The 10927-nt window shown below is 47.9% G+C and overlaps 1 pseudogene; it reads left to right on the top strand.

Moving 5' to 3' along the window:
* Positions 1–617: 617 nt before the first annotated feature.
* Positions 618–10547, top strand: LOC146182472 (phospholipid scramblase 1-like; annotated as a pseudogene).
* The last annotated feature ends 380 nt before the right edge of the window (positions 10548–10927 follow it).

Below are 10927 nucleotides of genomic sequence, written 5' to 3'. Positions count from 1 at the left end.
CCGTCCAACAAATACGGAAAAGTTTCCGCAAAACGCAGAAAAACGTTGCAGGCCATATATATAAATTTGTTGAATGCAAAGTACGTGCACTAAAGCATTGTCTTCGAGGCTCGCTTTCTATTCGCTGCTAAGATTTCAAAATCAGGTTTCATGCAAAGATTGAACCTAAGCGGCAGGACACTAAAATTTTAAGACTGCTTAGAGCAATACGATGTTTGTAATCATGCCTATGTTGCACGTCTTCCGCCATTTTTTTTTCGTGCAGATGTTCAACCTATAGTGATAAATGTTCTTCGTTTTTTGTCTGCGGATATGGGCACTGTGATGGCTCCATTCTACAGAGGTGTCCGCAGTACATTTCATCCTCGCAGTCGCCGTTTAAATAGCTAGACGACGATTGTTGTAACGCTATTTTTTAGATCATCTCTCAGCTTCAACGAAGGCGGTCGCCGAGGAAATTTTATCCAGTAGATCTAGTAAGGTTTTCCCTTTATAAGTTTGTTTATAATCAAAACGGCTAGTGTAACCCGAAACGAGTTGGCTATAATGAATAACTGGCATTGATTACGAGAACACACACGACAGCTATAGAAAACGTTCGAGTCTAATTCTTAGTAATGCAGTCGCTAAAGTCAGGCATCTGCACTCAACCTGGCTGTATGTGGTAGTATGATGGCCGCTGCGGAGTCGAGAGTCTTCCGGTTTACATGTTCATCGTCTGCAAAGAAAGATGTAGCTTGGCTAACTAGTCATATGATTGCGTTCCAGAGATTCTTGGACGCATAATTATTCCCTTCTGTGCATCGAGAACCATCATGAGACAGCACTGAAAGTGTAGGAGAGTACGATAAAAGGCGAGACGTGCTACAACGTAAACCTAAGAGAAACATTATTGACATCCCAAAGGTGCGAGAGCGCAAAAACAGCGTCGCTAAATTCCCTGATTTTCCCTGAAATTCCCTGACGCAGTGTTCGTGCCGTAGAGCAGCAGAACAAGAATGTGGTGAAGAATGCCATGGGCCATTTCGTGTTCATGGCGGTGGAGGAGAGCGAACTCGCAAGCCGCTGCTGCTGCGGGAACAACCGGTCCTTCGAGATGGCGCTACTCGACTACCGCAGCGTCGAAGTGATGCGGCTGTTCCGGCCCCTTCGTTGAGACTGCTGCCTCTGCTTGTGCTGTCTGCAGGCACGATCGACTTTTAATTAGAGCGCGAGCATGCTTGGTAACGGATTCACCGAAGACACCCGAGAGAGTGTCATGGCGTAGTCTTGAAACGTAAAGAGAAAACGCAAGGTTCAGCAGACCACATCGCACAGTGAAGATTTTCAGCACGATGTTGTTTTACTTCCTCTTCAGGTTCACGCCACTTGGCTTGGTATATTTCAGTCTCCAACATTTTCACGAAGAAACAGGCTAGCTGTCTTTTTCAAAACGGACTGAAAGACACGGAACGACAGAAAACAGCGCAAGCTGCACTAGGACCTAAAGAGAGACGACCGAGACAGCGCTGTGTCTTGCCTTGCCTTTCTACGCACAGGGCCGTTCGCTTCTACCTGAAACAAGATCGCTGTCTTCAAAACGCCATTGTGTGCGACCTGGCGGCGCAGTGAATGCTTTGAAGGTAGTGATCGTGTTTAAGCTATAGAAGTGGACGACCCTGTACTTGTGCACCAAGCGCCGTTTTCAGTCTTGATGAGCCAACAAGCTTGAGACGTGTTATTGGAGTTTATATGGCTAAACCATGGAACACATAAATCGCTGCTGACGTTGCACACATATTTGATGTAAGGAAACACAAATAACATTAAGATAGATGTCAAGAAATTGTCGGCCATTCAGTGACCGACCTGTCACCCGCCAACTACCACCTGCGAGAAAAACGCTCTTGAAGAGGACCGCGGTATATGCTGCCCAAGTTACCAGAAGCAACATGTATATAAAGCTCGTTTTAACTAAGCCGTTGAAACTTGCCCACGTGGCCTTGAAGTAGCGTGTCCAATTGGGGATCCAAGGTTGGACTCTGATCTCGCCCTTGTGAAACCTGAGTTGGCTGCGCCTGCCGGTTCGGTTATGATATGTGGTCTCATGACGCAGGGGATGGGGTATAGTTAGGCCTCTTTAAATGCCGACTTCGCCCTAAGCATTTTTCATACCAGAGTGTTAGGATTACCTTCGAAAGCAAGAACTGTCCTTGCACGCAGGAGATGGAGGTCCACGCTCCGCCGGGTACCATCATCGGCTAGATACGGCAGGAGTTATCCATCATCTTCCCGTACTTTTCGGTGCTAGACAGCAGCAAGAATGTGGTGCTCCAAATTCAGGGCCCACTGATCACGTCGCCCTGACTATGCAACGACGTGGTCTTCCACAACTTCACTGGGCGCACCAAAGTGGGCTTCATATCGAAGAACTGGACCGGCGTGCTCCGCGAGGCGTTCACGGACATAGATAACTTCATGGTGACCTTCCTCATCGACATGGACGTGAAGATCAAGGCCGTGCTGCTCAGCGCATTGTTCCTTATAGTGAGTGTCTCTCGTGCCCTTTCTCCTTTCTCTTCGCTATTAATTTCACGCCGGTCGAGAAAGCAGCCACAAATACTTCTCCTGGGTAAAACAACGGTTATTTTGTGCTCTCTGATTTCATGCAAGGTCTGTTAGAATAAAGTGAGGGTAATCGTGAGCTTGAGCGGGGGCAAATGACGTGCGCTTAGGGAGGAGGCGCCCCAAATAATGGTGGAAAGATGAAAGGCCAGAGAAACTCAAAGTGAATCTATGTGATTCTCAACGAAAGACACATTTTACACGAAATGACTCAGATGTAAATCCATAGACTTATCTCTATCGATAATAAAATGGCTTGACTTCCATTTTTTTTTTGCTCTTTTCTGTGGGCAACTTGATGAAAATGTAGTGTTTATGAAAAGTCCGCAGTTCAAAGCATATGCTTCTAAAGCGCATGGTGTTTCTTGTGATGCATCCGCAGAATTGCAGGAAAGCAAATACATTTTTGTCCCGCTTCCTTTAATGATTAAGGCTTCAAGGAGTGCTGGATTAGCCCAACTACTCGCATTAAAACAGAGCCCCTGACGTCAAAACTTCTGACAAAGATTGTACTTGTCTTCTCCATGGGGTACTCGGATGTCTTGCCTGCAAAGAGGACGATTGAAGTTGGCTGGTATTTTCCTAGTGAAAGAGATAAAAGGGAACGTTGCCTCTTTGTGTGTCTGGAAGTGACCTGGCTTCTCTTTCTTCAGAGACGTGATGAAGACGAGTCTTATCGAAACTATAGCTGGCTCACGAAGCAGTCACCCTATAGGCAACCTCCAGTTCTTTTACGGGCAATAACGAGGGCGCGGAGCCTTTTCTATGTATCACTGTGTGTCATTCTGAGTTAAAGATGGCTCTTCGCGTTCATTTTCTTTGCGGTCCATTCATTCCATTGTGACTTTGCGGAGGCCGGCAGCGGGCCCAACCCGCCAGACCTTCCCGGCAATATATTAAACTAACTCTTCGACCGTCGGTGACGTCATTACGTCTTTTCGAGGTCTGACTGAATAAAATGCTTGGCAACATGTCTGAGCCGGGAGGCTACAGGCGAAGCCGTTTAGTCCGTCATCTTCAGAAGTGCGCATTTGCTATTGATGTTAGCTTCGTTTGTTTAGTTTAAGGGAGGAAACCGAGGTTAGCAGGAACTAATATAAAGAATGTGAAGTTTAGTAACTGCGGGGACGAACGCCATCGTGGTCTAGTTAGCCTTTCATGGCTATATCTGTTCATGAAAGCCGCTCGTGTTTGGTAGTCACGTCACTCAGGTGTAACCTTATCAGCCTCTGACCAACAATCATCGTAAAAGCTTCACTACGAGGGTCGGAGGCGAGCTTCGCGCATGCCGTATATGCCGCGACCGAGTGACGTCACAACCAAGGCCAGCTGCGCAGCTCCTTCGTCAAACTTTGCTGGCGTTGCCTAGCAACGTTTAATAGGTGTGCGACTCATCAGGGAATTGAACCTCCATTGGATGGAAAGGCTGGAGGAACGTTCTGCTCACGTGGCGTGGCTTCGCGGTTACGGCAAGCAGCGGTGTCACGATGACCGGACGATTCAGGCGACGCAGCGTTCTCATCTGCAGAAACTCTGGGCCGCGCGCGTGCGCGATCACCCACCGAAAGACAAAAGGAAATTGCGGGATGCACGCTCGTCTCAGAACCGCGGCGGCGTCGCTGCGGGAGACTGAGGGAAGTAGGGGGTGGCCGGTGTGCCCTCCTCTCACCATTCTCCCTAACAGCGCGAGCGTAACATCGGGTGATAACAGCGTGCTGCCGTTACAATGGGACTGGGGATTCACGTGTATCCTCACAGACTATACACTCGCCTGGCCGGAGCCATGCATGCGACGTAGTTAGATCGCCAAACTCACCCCAGTGCACTCAGGTGGGCGTCTCAATGAAGTTTACAGTGTGACACAGCACGAATGACATCAATTACTAATATCGCTCGTTCAAAGGGACACTTAATTTTTAATTTTGTGATAACGCAAATAATATTGCATCGTGTGGTGAAAATATATTTGAAAATGTTTTGCGGCGCCAAAATGGTAGCAAATTTCGGTGCAGGCGCTGACGCAGAGATGCCGCAGCCCCAAAGAAACGGATCCGCACGGCGGTGGACTAGTCAGCAGGAAATGCACTACTGAGCGAGAACGGCTTTAAAATCTGTTAGAGAGAAGAGTGCTAAACCACCAGCACAGAACGAGAGACCGCACAAGCTATTGGCTGAGGATAATACAAACACCTGTTGAAAGCTCTTGTATTTCGGTACTAAATTCGCCCACACCGATACCGCTGGCTCTGCCCCTGCTGTGCCGCTTGTCCCGCTTGTTTCCATATATCATGGAGCTATGCAAACAAGCTTGCAGTCTTGCAGTGATGAGACATATACGATTTGTGGGAGGCGGCCCTGATAAGTGAAAAGTCTAGCACAAAGTATAAGCGAGTCCGGCTAGTACGATAGACTTCTGCCATCATGCCACCCTGACCTGCTCGACAATCCTCACACTCTACTTCAATTTAGAAATAAAAGTTGTATCATCATCATCATCATCATCATCATCATCACCACCACCACCACCACCACCACCACCACCACCACCACCACCACCACCATCATCATCATCATTAGCATCGTCGTCGCCCAACTCCGACCCTCCAAAAATACGCTACACGTTGATTGCCAGCAGCTTTGATTTCCTTGCGTCATCAACGCCGTTCCAAAATAATCGAACTGGTAATTTCTCAAGTTACATTGCTGCCATTCATCTATTGATCTGATCTGATCTGACCTATTGACCAATGATGTAGTTCGTTTAGGACCCCGCCGGGGTGGCACAGTGGTTACGGCGCTCGACTACTGTTCCCAAGGACGCGGGATTGAATCCCGGCCTCGGCGGCCACTTTTCGATGGCGGCGAAAAGCAAGGCGCCCGTGTGCTGTACGATGTCACTGCACGTTAAAGAACCCCAGGTGGTCGAAATTTCTGGAGTCCTCGACTACGGCGTCTCTCATAGCCTGAGTCGCTTTGGGACGTTAAAATCCACAAACCAAACCAAAGCGTAGTTCGTTTAGAGTGTCAAAAAAGATATGTTTAATTCTGCACCCCATCTCCGAACATTGAGGATCCCGAGGAACAAATCCCACCAGCATTCATTCATTCTCACTCGTAGTTTCTCTCGGTCTGTGTGCCTCTGCATGCCGCTTCAATGGAAATAAAAGCAACTTTGTGAACCTATATTCAATTTCAGCAGAGAATATTATTTGTAGCTACGGCTTACATATAAGATTGTTGCGCTTAATTCACCCTTAAATGCAGGCTTCTACTGCGTGCTTTCTTTCACTCATGATGCTTTTGTGATAATAGTGAAGCGTTCAAAAAAGTCTCGTTACGTGAGGATGCTCTCAGCAGCGTTGATACCATTTTTTTTTTTACCATTTTATTCGTCCTCTCGAACTGACAAAAACAGAACAAAAAAGAAATAGAGGGAGCCCGGACCAGCAAAAGCTTTGCCAGGCTTAAAACCAATTAAAAATAGATAAAAGGGAGCAGAAGCTCGAGATAAAAAAAAATTAAAAGCGAAAGAAGGTATAAAAAAAAAAAAACGAGGTCCATGTCGCAAGGTGGTCCACGCTGGCTTAAGAAGAATAAAAATAAAAACCAGAAGGTAGCATCCAGACCTGCAAATGAAACAAAAGCAGGAACCAGAACCAGAAAAGAAGGGCACAGCAGCAAAACAACAGTCATACAAAATGACACATAACGTACGGAGAGAGAGGCAGACGTACAAAAACCCGAAACATAAGAAAAAAGGGAGACTGAGAATAGTAGACGGGACAGTCCCCAACAATGAAATGAAAATCGGGTGAATAGAGAATTGCAGTCTCCTACAGCATTGTATTCGTGGGTCTACAAATTCCCAAAGAGAGAAAAAATACTAAATTAAAGAGCAGAAGAATCAAATAAAAAAAAAAAACTGAGAATGTGCCGACACCATAGACAAGAGGGAGGGGATGAGAAAGAATTGCAAAACGTAGACAAAACATGAAGAGAAAAAAGCTATTAAATCTAGTCTGATGCGAAAAGACGTCCGTCACTAAACCAGATTATAATAACCGCAAAGGCGATCTGTCAAACAAGAAGCAACCGGAAGATGTCTCGTCTTTAATGCAACAACATCATAGTTATACATAGTAGCGCATTGTAATTCTTCTCTAGCGTGAGGATGATAGTAGTGATGATGATGGCTAGTCAGCGGCGCATTTCGGGCGGGCGTGTATTCAGCATTGGACAGGATTGAATTGGACTCGACTGGACTGGTTTGGAATGGACAGGTTTGGATTGAATTGGACAGAATTGGTTGGATTGTATTTCACTGGAATGAACTGTACTTTATTGTACTAGATTTGATTAGACTGGATTGGTTTGGATTGGATTAAATTAGACCGGATTGGATTACAATACACTAGATTGGATGGAATAAGATTGGATTGGAGAGGAAGGAAATAACAAGAAGAATAAGATTGGGATGGAGCGCATTTGGCAAGCACTCGCAGATTATGACTAGCAGCTTGCCGGTATCGCTAAAGAGGAAAGTATATAACAGTTGCATCTTACCTGTGCTCACCAATGGCACTGAAACGTGGAGGCTAACCAAGTGAGTTCTACTTAAGGTGAGGACAACCCAGAGGGCTATGGAAAGAAAAATGGTAGGGATAACATTAAGAGATAGGAAGCGTGCAGAGTGGGTCAGAGAAATAACTCAAGTTACCGACATTCTAGTGGAAATTAAAAAGAAGAAATGGACATGGGCAGGACATGTAGTGCGAAGAGAGGATAACCGATGGTCGCTTAGGGTAACAAACTGGATTCCAAGGGAAGGAAAGCGTAGCAGGGGGCGGCAGAAAGTTAGGTGGGCGGATGAGATTAAGAAGTTCGCAGGGGTCAAGTGGATGCAGCTAGCACAGAACGGGGTTAAGTGGAGAAATATGGGAGAGGCCTTCGCCCTGCAGTGGGTATAGTCAGGCTGCTGCTGCTGCTGCTGCTGCTGCTGATGATGATGATGGAGAGGAATAGGCAGCCCAGAGCCAGGTACACATGTTTTCGCTACGTATATCCTGGTCTAGCTGAGCTAAGCCACGACCAATTTTTTAGCTTGGCAAGCAGGCAGGCACGTGAATGTTTAGAAGAGAACGAGAGAAGAGAAAGCAGGTTGCACGCTAGTTTGCTAATCTACACTGTGTCGCAGACATCGAAACCGCTGTTCGCGTCGCTGTTTCCTTCTAATTTATGTGGTTGTCCCCTAAGCGAAGAGGCAAACGACGGCTGCCGTTGCCACGCCGGTTTGTTACGTCGCTATTTTGGAGCCCACGGAGCTCACTCTTCGTACTAAGCCGCACGAACATCCCTGCGTGGCCTAGGAGTAGGTGCATGACTCGGAATTCAAAGGTATCCGTAGATTTTATTCCCGTTTCAAATATGGTGCCCCAGTTGGTAGCTCCTGCAAATTGTGCCATGACATGCGGCTTCGTGACTTCACACAAAACCACCGACCAATCAGAGGCTGGCCATGTCTCCTGCCAACTACCTCCTGCCATATACATGCTTGTGAGGAGGATCTGAATGCATGCGGCATAAGTAGGCAGGAATGAAAGATTCTCGCTCACTCTAAGCAAGTCATACGCGGACATGTGTGCATGTCCTAGGAGTAGCGTCTCCGACTCGATGTCCAAGGCTATCGGTGCGCACGATTCCCCTGTCAGATAAGTGCTGCACAATTTGGCAGCTCACTGTATTGCATGGTGTAGAGTGTGTATGCAACCATTACGCGTCAACTCCTCCGCTTGTGACCCTGGGATGCGGCGCTTTGTGCTCCGCGATGGTAGGTTATAAACCAGAACAGACTTATTCTGACTGGTGCTGACTTCAAGCTGGTTGGGCTCAAACGCCTTTCATCATGGAGCTTAATGATGTCCCCAATACTGAGAGACAAGCCAAGCCGAGTGAGGAAGACGTGCTTCGCATACGCTCAGCTAAAAAGCTGTTTTCCAGCGTTCATCTGCGCCTACGCGCCGAAAACCACCACAAAGATCCTGGTCATCACTCTGTGCAAGAGTTGAGTTTGGCCATTCGGTGGATTATTTCCTCTTTTATCGGAATTTCACCGTCAAAATGGAAGAGCTAGCTAGGCCTAACTCTCAGACCTAGCGTCGCATACTCTACCCCACGTCGACGGACGCCGGCCCCTGTGGCGGCCCTCAGACTACCACTATGAAAAGCGTTGTGGACGGAGATGATATTGACCCCACAGAATTCAAGAACGGTGAGTGGGAGACCGTTCTCAGCATGCACGACCGCATGAGGAAGAAAGACGCGAAACCCGCGTCGAGCTCCGTGAACGCCGGCGAGCACGGCGCCGGCGAGGAGAAATCTGCCATTCAGAAAAGCAGGCAAGATCCCAACATCCGCAAGAGGGCACCAATGCCGAAGCTCCCGGAGAGCGACTATAAAATAACCTTCAGGCCAAGAGGCTGGGTTTAAATGACTATGTGCCACGTCGCCTATTGCAGGCCATGTGCGCGTCTGCAAACCTACCCTATAAGCCCTGGCCGAAGATTTTTCAAGGATCAACTCCGGGAACACGTACACGATCAGCACGCCCAATCGGCAACGAGCGAGCACTTATGTGAACATCAAATCCATAGTTATAGACCAGAAGACCCTCGACATGGCGCCCTACATCGCGGCACCCGACGGCGCTATTAAGGGCGTCGTATACGACGCCTACGACATCGGAACTCCGTAGGAAGTCCGCCAAGGCTTCATCAAGCGGAACCCGAACATCGCCGTACTCAACGCAAGGAGAATCAGCAAGTCAAGATCTATCCCGATCACCTCTGGAGAGGAAAGGCTCCCAAGACAAGTTTTCTACTGGGGATCAGTGCTCACCGTCTACCTGTACCGAGAGCGGGTAGAGACATGTTACAACTGTAGGAAGACGGGGCACAGGACGGACGTGTGCTACAAGCCACGGCTAGAGCGTTGCCGCAGATGCGGCGAAAACCACCCGGAGTCAACGGATGGACAACTACCGACGTGTAAGCCCGAATGCATAGTATATGCGGGGGGATGCACAACACCGGCAGTAGGAATTGCAAGTATAGGCTGCTCAAGACACGGCCCCACAAACCCAAGAGCGACCTAGGGCAACATGACTCTGCACACCAGCCACGATCGCGGGTCAACGATAACCACAAAGGCTACCGGGGGAGAAGTAGGTCGAACTCCTTTCCACCACTGCTGGGGACAGGAGACGGAGTCGTCGGCTCAGGTCCTGACTAAGTCAAAGGAAGGAGTCCAAGCAAGAATGGAGACACAAGCAAAAAGTTGAGCTGGCCAGTTAAGACCTCCCCTTGGGAAACGGCTCGAGAGAAGGAACTGGTAGAACAACTCCCTAATAGGGACAGAGAGCTTGAAACCATAAAGAAGGAATTAGCAGAAATGAGGAAACTTATTATTGATAACACGAAAATGCAGAGGGTGCTCGACAAGTCGCCTATTCAAAAATCACAAAGCACTAGTCTCCATGTAATACTAACGAAATGGTACATAGCGAAAAATCAATGGAGACTGACACCCGAGTTCCCGCGAAAAGACCTCTACCCAGAGAGGAAAACACAGAAGACAGCAAGCCCAAAAAGGTGGCAGAAAATTCGAATGAGGAAGCATCGACCCCGACTTACAGCAAGCTTAGGTTGGGCATGAATGTACTCATGAAGCGGGCAGGAGCTCAAGATACCAGAATAGATGCAGTTTCGGCTAGAGTTGACAAACTAACCGAGCAGGTAGATAATCTTACGGCGGAATTCGCCATGGTCAGAGAACAAACAATGACTTGCTTCCAGCAAATTATGGAACGACTAACGACCATAGAAGCAAGGCTTCCCCCGGTTGCCGGCAACGCCCTCCCTCAGCTGCCACCGCAGCAACAGTCCTAGGACATCATGGCCCCTCACCATCAAATTAAAATCTGGCAGTGGAACTGCAGAGGTTTCAACTCTAAGAGAGGGAACCTGCAGGCACACATTCAAAAAATTCTAAACACACCCGATGTAATCACGCTACAAGAGGCGAGCGGCACAGTAAAAGTAACCGGCTACGCCGCGTATACCCCGCTAGAATTACAAAGGGGCCATAAACCTAGGTCGTTCACGACTACGTTAGTGCAGAGAAATTTGACAGCAATACGACATGAACTCGAAAACATGAGTAAAGTCTATGTAATGATTGAACTAATCCCAAACACAAAGGGAGACAACAGTCTCTTTATTCTGAATATATACAACTCGCCCGAAACCCGAGGGGCAGGGCTGGCAGA

Source organism: Amblyomma maculatum, chromosome 8 (genome assembly GCF_055883805.1).
Source record: "Amblyomma maculatum isolate TAMU_Amacu chromosome 8, ASM5588380v1, whole genome shotgun sequence".
NCBI lineage: Eukaryota > Metazoa > Arthropoda > Arachnida > Ixodida > Ixodidae > Amblyomma > Amblyomma maculatum.
Note: the sequence above shows the minus strand (reverse complement) of the source record. Positions and strands in the feature narration are given on the sequence as shown.